Source organism: Mauremys reevesii, linkage group 14 (assembly GCF_016161935.1).
Source record: "Mauremys reevesii isolate NIE-2019 linkage group 14, ASM1616193v1, whole genome shotgun sequence".
Classification (NCBI taxonomy): domain Eukaryota; kingdom Metazoa; phylum Chordata; order Testudines; family Geoemydidae; genus Mauremys; species Mauremys reevesii.
Window position 1 is genome coordinate 12738772 of NC_052636.1, and position 13257 is coordinate 12752028.

The following is a 13257-nucleotide window of genomic DNA, read 5'->3' on the forward strand; positions in this document are numbered from 1 at the left end:
ATTTTCAGGGTTCTTTCCCCTCCACCTGGAGTGAACTCAGCTTTTCCCCATCCCAGACAATCCATGAAATAGCAGCAGCAGCATAAAGAAAGAGGGAGGGAACATCTCACGGCCAGGGCTGGATGTGCCCAGAGCCCCTGCTTGTCCATTGTTTCCATGGAATTTGGCCTCCTGCTTTGCACAAGGGACAGAGAAAGATCTTGCTGTTCCTGTGTCTGTGCAAAGAAAATTGTGCTTCTGTATGAAAGAGAGGCGGAAATGGCCCCAATGATGGGGCAATAGCCTCAGGGTTAAGAGCAAAGGACAATGATGGGAAGGCTCACAATTGACTCAGTAGTTGCATACAAAGGTGCACGTTTGGCAGTTACGCTGGGAAATTGTGGCTCCTTCTCAGGCTCAGGTTGGCCACCCCGGTCTAGATGTAGAAGTTACAACATTTAAACTTGAAAGAGGGCCAATTTCCCCATCATTTCACACCTTTACACCCAAACACGATGACTTTCTGAATGAACCCTCCTCGTTCAGCCAGAAGATCTTGGGGTGGATGTAGGAGTCACTGGGTAAAATTCTCTGGACTCTGTTCTGAATCAGGTCAGAGCAGAGGTACCTACTGATCTAGTCTGGCTGTAAAATCTATATATCAACACCCAATATGGTGTGAAATTAATCCTCAGAAATGGCTGTTCCCCACCCAGACCCCAGCAAAGGGCTCCCCAGGGAAGGGGGCTGTTGAGGAAGGAAAGAAGAAAGACGTCCTTCTCCCCCTGGAGGAACTGGGCTCTGCGCTTTGGACAGAAAGGAGGGGAAGGAAATGGCCACACGATGGCAGCAGAACCTAAGAAATGAAACACAATAGGCTTATGTCCACACTGCAATGAAACACCCAGGGCTGCCCCATACCAGCTCAGGCTCCCGGGGCTTGGGCTGTGGGGTGGTAAATTTGCAGTGTAGATATCTCGGCTCAGGCTCAGTACCGGGCTCTGATACCCCATAAGGCTGGAAGGGAGTGTAGCAAGTAAAAAAGGTAGAACAGCAGTGGAGTATTACCCTGGTCTCAATGGCATTTCTCCATCAGTCTGTCTGCTCTGGGGCAGGGACAATAACACGTCCTGCTGCATTCGTTATTTCAAAGGGCGGTTTAGGATTTTCATTCTCACACACGGTGCACGAAGCAGGACTCAACCCTCGGCGTAAACTAAACGAGCTGTCCACAGATTCTGGCAGCCACAATGAGCATTTGGTGTGAGCTGAGACCCCAGAAGGTCGGGGTCATCTGTGAGGGGACTGGACCACTGACCTATCAGCTCCTCACTCCCAAACTTTCAGTAACTCTATCCTCAGTGCCTGTGAGTGTAATTTAAACCATCAAAAGAGTCATAGTGGGCTAGACCATAGTCTGGACTTCGGGTCTGGAAAAGAGCTGCCACAATCCATAGACCAGGTTGTTATATAAAATGCACATGGATTTTAACCCTTCACATACAGTAATGGGAAAGTTCTTGGTTCAGGCTTGTAGCAGTGATGGAATAAACTGCAGGTTCAAATCAAGTCTCTGGAGTACATCCCCCACTGGGATGGGTCATTCAGTCCTTTGTCTAGAGCTTCAGTTTGTAGCAAAGTCCCTCCAGAGGTATGAAGCAGGACTGAAGACAAGATGGAGACGAGGCATCAGCCTTTTCTAGTCTCTTGCCATGTGGTCTTTGCTTTCTTTGTCCCAAGGACACTCTATCCAGCACGTGGCATAGAAAAACCTTAGAGTTCATCCATAGGCAGGTCCCTGCAGATCTTGCTGAGTCACAAGGCGTATCTGCCTTCTCTCAGTGGGTCGATTGTGTAGCTGATGGTCTTTAATGGGCCATCAAGCAGGCTAGGCAGAACTGACACCAACTTATCTGGGGTGTTCCCAGAAGCAGAGCACAAGTTTGAAATATGGACAGAACAGAGCCAATACTTATAACATCAACTACAAAATGATACACATCTAGAGATAGCATCATTATAATCAGCCAATCAGAACCTCTCCATAGACCCCTTACACGACAACCTTTCTACAATATTGTCTGCAAATATAGAACAGCGGTTGCAATGGTGATCTGTACAGTTACAGATTATGTCAGTAACGTCACAGGAGGTGACATGGCATCAGTGAGACTGATACTGGAATACTGCCTCCAGTTTTGGTGTCCTCATTTGAAAAGATGTTGTGAAACTGGAGCTGGGGCAGCAAAGAGCCACCAAATGTCCTGAGGGCTGCAGAAAAATACCTTCTAGTGAGCTATTGAAAGAGCTCAACCTGTCCAGCTTATCAAAAGAAGATTGAAAGGTGACTTCACTGAAGTGTTGAAGTGCATTAATGGAGATAAAAGATTGGGTATTAAAGGGCTCTTGAATCTAGCAGAGAAAGGCCTAACAAGACCCAATGGCTGGAAGGTGAAAAGAGACAAATTCATATTACAACAAAGGCACAAATATTCAACAGCGAGGATAATTGACCACAGGAACAAGCTACCAAGGAAAGTGGTGGATTCGCCATCTCCTGATGTCATTTCATGAAGACTAGATGCCTTTCTGGAATGTGTTTGCCCCCAAAGTAGCTCTTGTGTCATACAGGAGGCCTGTGATATGCAGGGGGTCAGATTAGATGCTCTAATGGTCTCTTCTGGCCATAAAGTCGACTAATTTCTGAAAAACTGAGTGTAGCATTGGGAGCAGCGTCTGATGTTTTCCTGTCTAGTCAGCTTGCTGCCTAGAACGAATGCTCCTTGAGTGGGGTGATCCACAGGGAGTAGCTCAAACCTCCAAAGTGCCTGGCCAGGGGCAGGACATTAGCACAGCAAGGGAGGGGTGCGGCAGTGACATCACAAAGGCCTTTTGCAGGACCTCAGACTATTGGTGAAAAGTGGTGGGGAGGTGGTGACCTCACAGAGAGATGCTGACATCAGCCAGGGCAGGAGAGGGGCGAGGGGCCAGGGAAACCTCAGAGACCCCTGTGGCTTTGCTGCAGCAAGTCTCCTTCTCCAGGTCTCTCTTTGAGGACTGAGAGAGTATTCAGGTTCACGGACGTGAGCGTCAGGAGGAACCTCTTTTGAGTTTTCTCCTTCCCTTGTAGTGATTTTACTAGAAAACAGACGTCCCTGTTTAGAAGGTAAGAGCCTTCTAAACAGGGGGGAGGGATAGCTCAGTGGTTTGAGCATTAGCCTGCTAAACCCACGGTTGTGAGTTCAATCCTTGAGGAGGCCACTTTGGGATCTGGGGCAAAAATTGGTCCTGCTAGTGAAGGCAGGGGGCTGGACTAGATGACCTTTCAAGGTCCCTTCCTGTTCTAGGAGATTGGTATATCTCCAATTATTACCTTTATTACCTTTAACAAATGACTACGCAGATGGTGTTGGAGAGAAGGGTTTGGATTCTTTGACAATGGGATGGTCTTCCAAGAAGAAGGATTGCTAGGCAGAGACGGGCTCCACCTCACGAAGAGAGGGAAGAGCATCTTTGCAAGCAGGCTGGCTAACCTAGTGGGGAGGGCTTTAAACTAGGTTCACTGGGGGAAGGAGACCAAAGCCCCGAGGTAAGTGGGGAAGTGGGATACCGGGAGGAAGCACAAGCAGGAGACTGCAAGAGGGGAGGACTCCTGTCTCAGACCGAGAAAGCGGGACAATCAGTGAGTTATCTTAAGTGCCTATACACAAATGCAAGAAGCCTGGGGAACAAGCAGGGAGAACTAGAAGTCCTGGCACAGTCAGGGAATTATGATGTAATTGGAATAACAGAGACTTGGTGGGATAACTCACATGATTGGAGTACTGTCATGGATGGATATAAACTGTTCAGGAAGGACAGGCAGGGCAGAAAAGGTGGGGGAGTTGCGTTGTATGTAAGAGAGCAGTATGACTGCTCAGAGCTCCGGTATGAAACTGCAGAAAAACCTGAGAGCCTCTGGATTAAATTTAGAAGTATGTAAATTTTCACTTCTCTGCCAGCAGCCTTGCAGAGCACACACCTCTCTCTCTCCCTGCTTTCCTATCACCAGTTATGTTACTACAGGAATGAAATGGAGCCATCCCGTAAAACAGCGAGTTCCACATTGTTCTTCAAACCTCAGATCATTGAAATGCAGCTTTGCATTTGAGATACTATATGACTGTAGTACACTTTGCACTGCCTGCATCTACAGTGACATCAGGAGAGGAGAAGAGGACAAGACTGTCCCTAGCATATGTGATTTTAAAGAAAGGTGAGACACACTATCAATACACCCACTATCAATACAACAAGAAGGGAGAACAGTAGCTGGTGCCAAGAGAGAAGATGCAATGAAACCCTTCTGTACCCACAACTGATGTCTGAAAAGCATCAGTCATTCTGCAGAACAAAGAAAGAAATAGCAGCCAGTTTCAGACAGATAGGATCCCTTATGACCTATATAGGAGAAGTGCACTTCCCTATAGCAGTTTCCCAACATAGTTTTCTTATGGATTTATTTATTAAGCAAAAATTAAGATTAGGAGTCTGATTTAAATTATGTACATTTTCAGTGTTAGTTAAGTATGAAACTATTGCAGCTACTTTTATTTTACTCCTGCCTTCATAAAAAGCTACCGAGTTATAACAGATAATTACAAAGACTAAAGTACATGCTTTAATATAATTAGGACCGGGCAACCCAAGATGAAAACTACACCGTGGAAGAGTCCTACAACCAGGTATTTGAGGCCAATCCCTTTATCAATGGAATCCTCAACCAAAATATGAGGAAGGAGAAGAGTCACCCTCAAACTTTTGACAATAGTTCAAGGTCAGACACCAAGAAGACCAGCACCATTCGTATTCTGGTTTTGGATAAAATACTTGATCTTGCCTACATCATAGAAACCTTCATCTCTCCAAGTCTACACCCCACTACACCCTTTAGCAAGAAAGTAACCATTAAACAAGTTCTGAATCAGTTGTCTTTCTTCCCAATTTAGTTTTAACAATAAAGCTGCAACTTAAGTAGCTATGGGAGATGACAGTGCAACTACTAGGTATTGGTGGGGGAAAAGTGTGCTAGTAATGTCCTGGATATACTGGCAGAGCCGGCTTTAGGGCAATTCAACCAATTCCCCTGAATCGGGCCCTGCCCCTAAGAGGGTCCCGTGCCCAAGCCCCGGTTCGGTGTATTGGCAAGAGTCAGTGCACTGTACCAGGGTGGCCCGGCTTCTCCAGGGGACAATTTAAAGGGCCTGGGGGCCCTTTAAATTGCCACCACAGCCACACTGCTGGAGCCCTGGGGTAGGGCTGTGGGGATCTGTGGGCTACTTTAAAAGTCCGTGGCTCCTGTTGCTTCTATCGCCCCAGCCCTTTAAATAGCCACTGGAGCCCTGACACCTCCCCAGGGCTCCGGCAGCTGTGTACATGGCCAGGGCTGTGGAAACAGGGGAGCCCCTGGTGGGGGAGGGAGGAGGAGGAGGGAGCACTTACCATACCGGGTGGTCTGTACCCCCTGTACCCGCACCCCCTGCCCTATCTCCAGCCAACCCCTGCCGCACCCCCCTATGGCCCTGCTTGAAGCCAGCCAGCCCACCCCACCCACCCCTGTCTCCAGCCATTGCTGCACCCCTTGCCCTGCCTGCAGCCAGCCCCATGTCCCCTGGTGCCCTGCAATTCCCTGGGCACTAACCCTGCATACCTGCTTCAATGATGGGAGAAGAGAGCAGCTGGTACCCACACACATGTGCACACCCTAGGGTGACCAGACAGCAAGTGTGAAAAATCCGGATGGGGTGTAACCCTTCTGCCCCTCTGAGTTGGCAGCATCAAGGGCCGGGTTCAGTATCCAGGGGTTCCGTTTCAATAACACAATGCAAAACTGGCTCGAGCCCCCACCCAGTGACCTGGGACAATTACATACCACCCCCCCTGGGCGCCTCTAGGAGGCAATACTTCCCCACTCACAAGCACAGAGTCCAAATGTAGCAAAATCCTTTTAATAAAGGAGGGAGTGGAGGTTACTAGGATCCTATATAAGAAAATCACCCCAAAATTGGGACTGTCTCTATAAAATCGGGACATGTGGTCACCCTAGCACACTCCCAGGGAGTGGCGGGGACCCACACATGTGAAATGGAGCTCATTTCTAGTTCCGTCCCATCTTTTTAAAAAATAACTGTAGGTAGGTTTAACATACAGCCGCATTTTCCCAGACATGTCAGACTTTTTGGTTCTTAAACTGCTGTCCGGGAGGAATTTTTAAATATGGACATATGGTAACCCTATTGGTACCAAAAATACATACTCTGGCACATCCCTTAAATCAGAACTTTTTATAGGGAACCGGTTGCTAAGAAAGGAAAGGCTTTTTTTTAACCTTTTTTTCTTTTTAAGTCATCCCTGCTGGGGCCCCGCCGAAAATGTTTGAATTGGGTGGGCCCCAAACTTCCTAAAGCTGGCCCTAACTAGTCTGTTCAGTGTTATATGCTAATGCAAACACTGTAATAGAGCATTAATGTCCCAATGTACTGTAGCTTGTTTTAACTTACCATAATACTAGACGTGGTGCATGTGAACATTGCCGTAACGAGGGCAAGGTGAGTGAGGCACTTGCCTCGGGCACGGAAAGTGAGGGGCTCAGAAAGTCTCTCCTTCAGCGGCAATTCAGCAGCAAGTCCTTCCCTCTGAGAGGGACTGGGGGACCCGTTGCCGAATTGCCACTGGTTGTGATCAATGGAGAGGGGCGGCACATACGGCTCTTTTGCAGAAATTTGTTGGTGGATCCTTCCCTCCAATAGGGAAGAGCCAGACATGCTGCCTCTGTTCCTTGCCTTGTGTGCAAAAATCCCTAGTGACGGCTCTGCATGTGAAGCTCTCTTAAAAGCTGACACTACAGTAGTGATATTCCCAAGCCAGCATGCATAGGGCTGGGAGTGGGGAAGGGGAGTGCATTTAGGTATAGGTAACATCTCTCACACCAAACAGGAACTTTTCCACAGTTCATTATTATACCTTGTCTTACAAACACCAAAAACTATTACATATACACAAAGGTCAATAATCCCCCCCTCCCTATATATACAGAGTTGTGCTTCTGCATATAGGCTCTATCTCAGATTAATATTGAGCTACCAGCTGTTCAGGAATCAGTAAAGAGTCAGCTGCCAAGCCACATGCTGAATCCTATTGCAAACAGTATGGGTGACCCCTGAGGCATTCTGAAGCAAGAGATTACTGTAAAACTTTAAATAAGACGCAGAAAGAATAAACTTTTCCTAGGTTTTGTTTCTGTCAGATTTATTTTATTATGTATAGTAGGTGTTTAATATAAATGTAACCCTTCTGCCCCTCTGAGTTGGCAGCATCAAGGGCTGGGTTCAGTATCCAGGGATTCCGTTTCAATAACACAATGCAAAACCGGCTCGAGCCCCCACCCAGTGACCTGGGACAATTACATACCACCCCCCGGGTGCCTCTAGGAGGCAATACTTCCCCACTCGCAAGCACGGCATCTGAGTGTAGCAAAATCCTTTTAATAAAGGAGGGAAACAATGCGGCATCACATTGGAGAAACACCACAAATAGGATTATAACACAAACCATAAGCAACAAAAACCCACCTCCAAGTATGTTTGGCAATGTCCTTTCCCCCTTAGGGTCTTAAGTCCAATCACCCCAAAGTCCAACAACCCGAAAGTCTCTGGTCAGTGCCACCCCCCCGAGTTCAAAAGATTATCTGCAGTTTTAGCCCCCAGCACGGGTGGAGATGGAGTGGGGAGACACACAGAGGGTGTTAAGGGGCACCTTACGTGGGCCAGGGCCAACTGCTCCACCTCTCCGTGGAGTTCTGCTGCTCCACTCCACCAGCTGTGCCGCTCCTCCAGCCGACCCGTGAGCCGCTCCAGCCATCCCCACAAACTGCTCCACTCCGCTCTGTTCCATGGGCTGCTACAACACGCTGCCAACTGCTCAACTCTGCCAGTCGCTTAGCAAGAGATCTTCAGGCTCCCCCACTAGTTAATACAGCACTCAGTGATCTCAGCTCAGTAAGTTCAGCTCTTTTAGTGATTTTAACTCTTAGTAGGGGAGCCCCAGTGCTGGCTACTGGGCCAACATGAATTCAAGCTTAGCAGCCTCTAGATGGACTCCTAAGGGAATCAAAATTAGCTCTGCTGTTCAACAGTGGAGAGAGGAAGATGTGCAATGGGTGTTCCAGGCCCTCAGAAAGGGGCCATACCACAGCACCTGCATGACCTGCTGGACTTTGACGCATTTATTGTCTCATTCTATAGATAATGTGATTGTAACACAATGTGACTGAAATGAAACCACTTCCAGATGAGGAAACAACAAAAGAGAAAAGCCATTATTGCATTGGCTGGGAATCAAACCCAGATCAACTGCTTGGAAAGCACCTACACACACCACTATACCACCAATGCATCTGGCAAGAGTAGCTTTCCTGCAGACTCTGTGTGCTGGCAGAGGGAGTGACACATGACCACAGAGGTAGTGAGTAGGGTGGATGGGCTGGAAGCTGCCTGACAGCTGGGAGCAGAGTTACCATCCCAGTGTGACTGAAAGGGGGCAAAGGTGAAAATAGAGCTCATTGGGAGCTGGCCCCACACCAGCCCCAGCCCTAGGAGAGCGGAACTGAAGCTCAACTTCAATCATAGAAAAATCTTTCCTGAGAAGGAAGGGGACAGCTTGTTTTAAAGTCCAGGTTTGTGTTTGTTCCTGCTACATACGGAGCGGCTGGGTAGTGCTGATTCCAGCCCCCAGACTCTGGGAGGATAAGGAACAAATTCAGGCTGCCAGTGACCTGCAGGAGGGAGATGATCTTTTGACAGTGACGGACGCCTCATCCTAAAGGCCTCTGTCTGCCCCCTTCCAGTGACTGTTTGGTACAGGAATGCAGCCCCCACTCCTGGGTCTCTCCTGGGGAAATAATGTTTCTGTGCAAAACACCAAAGCTTTTAACAGAAAGGAAGAAAAGGAAATGGCCACATGATGGGACTAGGACATAAGGAATGAAACACAAGATCCTTCTTCCCCGTGCATTGACTTTTAACCTTGTTTGTGGTGGTGGTGTATCCATGTTGGTCCCAGGGGTCCTCTGGGGTGCCGGGCATTGGCCACTTTCGGGAGAATGGGTGAGATGAACTGGTCTGACTCAGTGTGGCTGTTCTTATGTTCTAACTGCTGGTTATGGAGGAGACGACCTTCCAGGCTACACAGAACTGAAGAAGGGTGTTGGGTTATCTCCACAGCTCTTTCACCAACAGAGGTTGGTCCTCTGCAAGCTCTTACCCTCACCCGCCTTGTCTCTCTTGGACTCTGAAAAGTGTTTTCTCTCCACTCCCCTTGGAGAGACGTTAAGTTTCCCTTTGGGCAACTATCAGGCTGAAGCAATTGTATTGACTGTGACACTAGAATTGAAGATTTAATATTATAAATAAATGAGTCTAAACCTGAGGTTCTGGTTTTCACATTGGTTTTCTAACTCAGTTCCCAATTCTCTTCTAGAAAGGCCTCCAGGACGCCTGCCCAGCCCAGCAAAAGTGGCCAGGAGAAAGCCCACACTGCTGCTCTTTCAGGTAGTTGAAGGCTGCTATGAAACCCCCCTCACTCAGTCAGTCCCCAGTCTGTGGCAGTGCCTGGGATTCTTCCCTCCTAAGTGCAGGACTCTGCACTTCTCCTTGTTGAACCTCCTCAGATTTCTTTTGGCCCAATCCTCCAATTTGTCTAGGTCGCTCTGGACCCAAACCCTGTCCTCCAGCGCTTGGATTCTTTACATGCTTTCACAGAGCGAAGAGCACATGTTCCATGATTTCATAGGGCAGTTTTGTGCTATCGGGCGCTTTCCCTGTGTGAATTTGACAGGTGGATCAACATAGAGACACATTGTGACCCTCTCAGGGTGCTGAGGGCTGTGAGTCTCCTTGTTGCCACCTGCCACAAGGAAGAGGGAGTTTTGCATTTGGCAGCTGGATGTTAGTGACCAAACTCACCAGCCTGCTGGAACTCAAGCACCCTCCTCTGAGCTACAGCAGCCACCCTAACCCCTGAGTTACTTCAATGTGTCCCCCTCTGGGGTCCAGCCCGGATCACCAGATACTCGGTGAAATCCCAGATCCTCTCTTCCCCAAGTATCCCAGGTTACTAGTTTTACTGTGGACCATTGCTACTGTATCTCACACAGCACCTGAGTACAGTTATCGAACAAGCAAAAAAATTTATTTAACAACGGATAGAGATTTAAACAAATAAACGTGAGTGATGGAAACCAACTGTTACCACTAAACAAAGGCAGAAAATGATAGAATAGAAAGGCCAGCACAAAAAACAGAGAGGAACAATAAGATACTAAAAGGACAATGGTTGGAACTCTCCATTTCTCTCAGTCTTTGGATTGATGGGTACTAGAGCTGTAGCAACAGTTGAGGAACCAGGGTAAATTAAATCTAAGGTTTGAGCTGCTAGTGAAGCATTTTCCACACTCACGGCATTCATAGGGCCTCTCTCCTCCGTGGATTGTTTGATGCCTAATAAGGTGCGAACTGCGATTGAAGGTTTTCCCGCACTCAGTGCATTCATAGGGCCTGTCCCCTGAGTGGATTCTCTGATGTCTACAAAGGTCTGAGCTGCTAGTGAAGCTTTTCCCACACTCACAGCATTCAAAGGGCCTCTCCCCTGTGTGGATTCTCTGATGTTTAGAAAGGGCTGATCTTTGAGTGAAGCTTTTCCCACACTCACTGCATTCAAAGGGCCTCTCCCATGTGTGGATTCTCTGATGTTTAGAAAGGTCTGAGCTGCTAGTGAAGCTTTTCCCACACTCATGGCATTCAAAGGGCCTTTCCCCTGTGTGGATTCTCTGATGTTTAGAAAGGTCTGAGCTGCTAGTGAAGCATTTCCCACACTCACGGCATTCAAAGGGCCTCTCTCCTGTGTGGATTCTCTGATGTTGAGAAAGGTTTGAGCTGCTAGTGAAGCATTTCCCACACTCACAGCATTCAAAGGGCCTTTCCCCTGCGTGGATTCTCTGATGAACAGAAAGGGCTGATCTTTGAGTGAAGCTTTTCCCACACTCACTGCATGTATTTTTTCTCTTTCGGCTGAGGATATCCTGCTGTGTTGTGGTTTCCATGAGGACCTTCTGAGTTCCCCAAGAGGAAATAAATTTATCCACTTTCTTCCCTGGCTGGTTTCCTTCATCTGTTTTTGGTCTGTGCTGAATCTCCCAGGATTTTCCCTGCTCATGACTCCTGGACACATTCCTTTTTGATCTTTGCGATAATGTTCTGTTTTTACCCACTGGCTCAACATTTTCAGGCTGAGAATTCTGCTCCTCTTTCTCACATGCCATTGCATCACCTGCTGTGACAGAGACAGAAACCTCAAACAGGGATGGAAAGGGGAAGACCAAACAAAAACAAGTGCTGAAGACAGGTCAAATAAAAATCAGGAGCTGAACTCCCAAACTCTTCCCCCAAATAGGAGAGAGGAGGGGGATGAATTCAGCCTTCACATCCCATCCAAATACGCAGGGGGAAGGGAGGAAGCTACTGCCTGGTGTCTGCTAGGATCTATAGGAAGCCATGAACTATATTTACCCTGATGATACGACCCCTGCTAGGGACAATAATGAACTGAGAGACCTCCCAAGGGCTTTGTTAGGCATTCCAGATGTTTCCTTCAGGCACTTACAGATTCTGAGGTGGTTTAATGTTTCCTCACCTGTGCAGGAGTTCTCAGGATCTCTCTTTCCTCTGCACCCTGGAGGTCTGGGACCCATGGCTCTTCCCCTTGTTCCAGCTGGGAGATCACATCACGCTGGAAAACTAGAAACCCTGCTCAGATGAAAGAAAACAAAGGAGTTCAGTTGATTTCATAAGACTTGGTCATAAAAACAAACATTCTATTAATTTAACTTCAGTGCTTAGTGTGGCCTGGTGGGCCAGGGCAGTTCTCACTGAAAATGCCAAAGTTAGGGCAGGCTGAAAAGGAGAGCAGATGCTCCCAGAACTGCTGGTTAACACTGAAGTTAAACTCACTGACCAGTCACCAACTGGGTTATCGAGAAGCTGAAAAAAGAAATCACACGGCCCCCTTTATTCCATCCCAGTTCTCTGGCTCCTAATCAGCAGCGAGGTCCAGTACAGTGAGAGGTTATTTAAAAACTCTGCTCACATAAACAAAGTGTTCCTCTGACCCCAAAGGGTCACAGCCACATCACCAGGTCAGTATAGGTTTGGATATTACCCAAAATTCCATCCTTCCAGACAATCCTTTAGCATCTAAACTAAAGGTTTAAACGAAAGAAAGACAGAAAGAAGTTAAATGGGAACGCAGTCAGATACATTCCAAAATGGATATATCAGGTTCTTAGCAGTATTGGTGAGTTGCTGGCGTGAAAGTCTGTCTGGAACACATCCACAGCTTGGATGGGTTATTCAGTCCTTTGTTCCAGGGTTCAGTTTGTAGAGGAGTTGCTCCAGAGGTAGGAAGGGGGAATGAAGACAAAATGGAGATGATGCAGCTGCCCTTTACATTCCTTTTGCCGTGTGGCTTGTACTTCCTGTGTCCCAAATACAAGATTCACAGCACGTGGCATGGAAAAGCCTTGAAGTTCTCATTACACAGGCATACCCCGGCATGTCTTGCTGACTCAATAGGTGTATCCTTGGTCCTTTCCATGGGCTCATTATACAGCTGATGACTCTCAATGGGCCATCAAACAGGGGGCAGTGCTGATGCCAATATATCTGGGGGTGTCACCCAGAAACACTGCACAAGTCTGGAAATACAGATATACCCTACATATCTATAACTCACAATACAAAGGTGATACAAACATAGAAACAAAATTATCATACTTGGCAAATCATAACATTTTCACTGACACCTTACATGGCATAACTAGCACGATTCATTGCAATTTTATCAGATTATATTATTATTTTATTATTAATACCAAAATGTCTCACAATTCCATACAGTGTCACACTTGGTAAACCAGTGAATTCCCAGGACCAGTTCCCCAGGTCCTTGAAGATGCCAAACACTATGTTTGTGAGGGATTGAAATACCCACATATCTGCTGGGAACACACACACACACACACACAGACACTGTATCTGTCTACACCCCTGTGTTCACTCTTCTAGAAAATTATGATCAATTTTGTACACAGTATGGCTTGTGAGGTATCATTTGAAAGAACAGAGGAACAGGAACCCTTACCCAGCGAGGTCACATTCTCATAGTTCTCCTGCATGACATCCCCGT

General features: G+C 47.4%; 1 pseudogene; it reads right to left on the minus strand.

The window, feature by feature from the left end:
• Positions 1 to 13257, minus strand: part of LOC120381498 — a 384534-nt pseudogene that overhangs the window by 284414 nt on the left and 86863 nt on the right.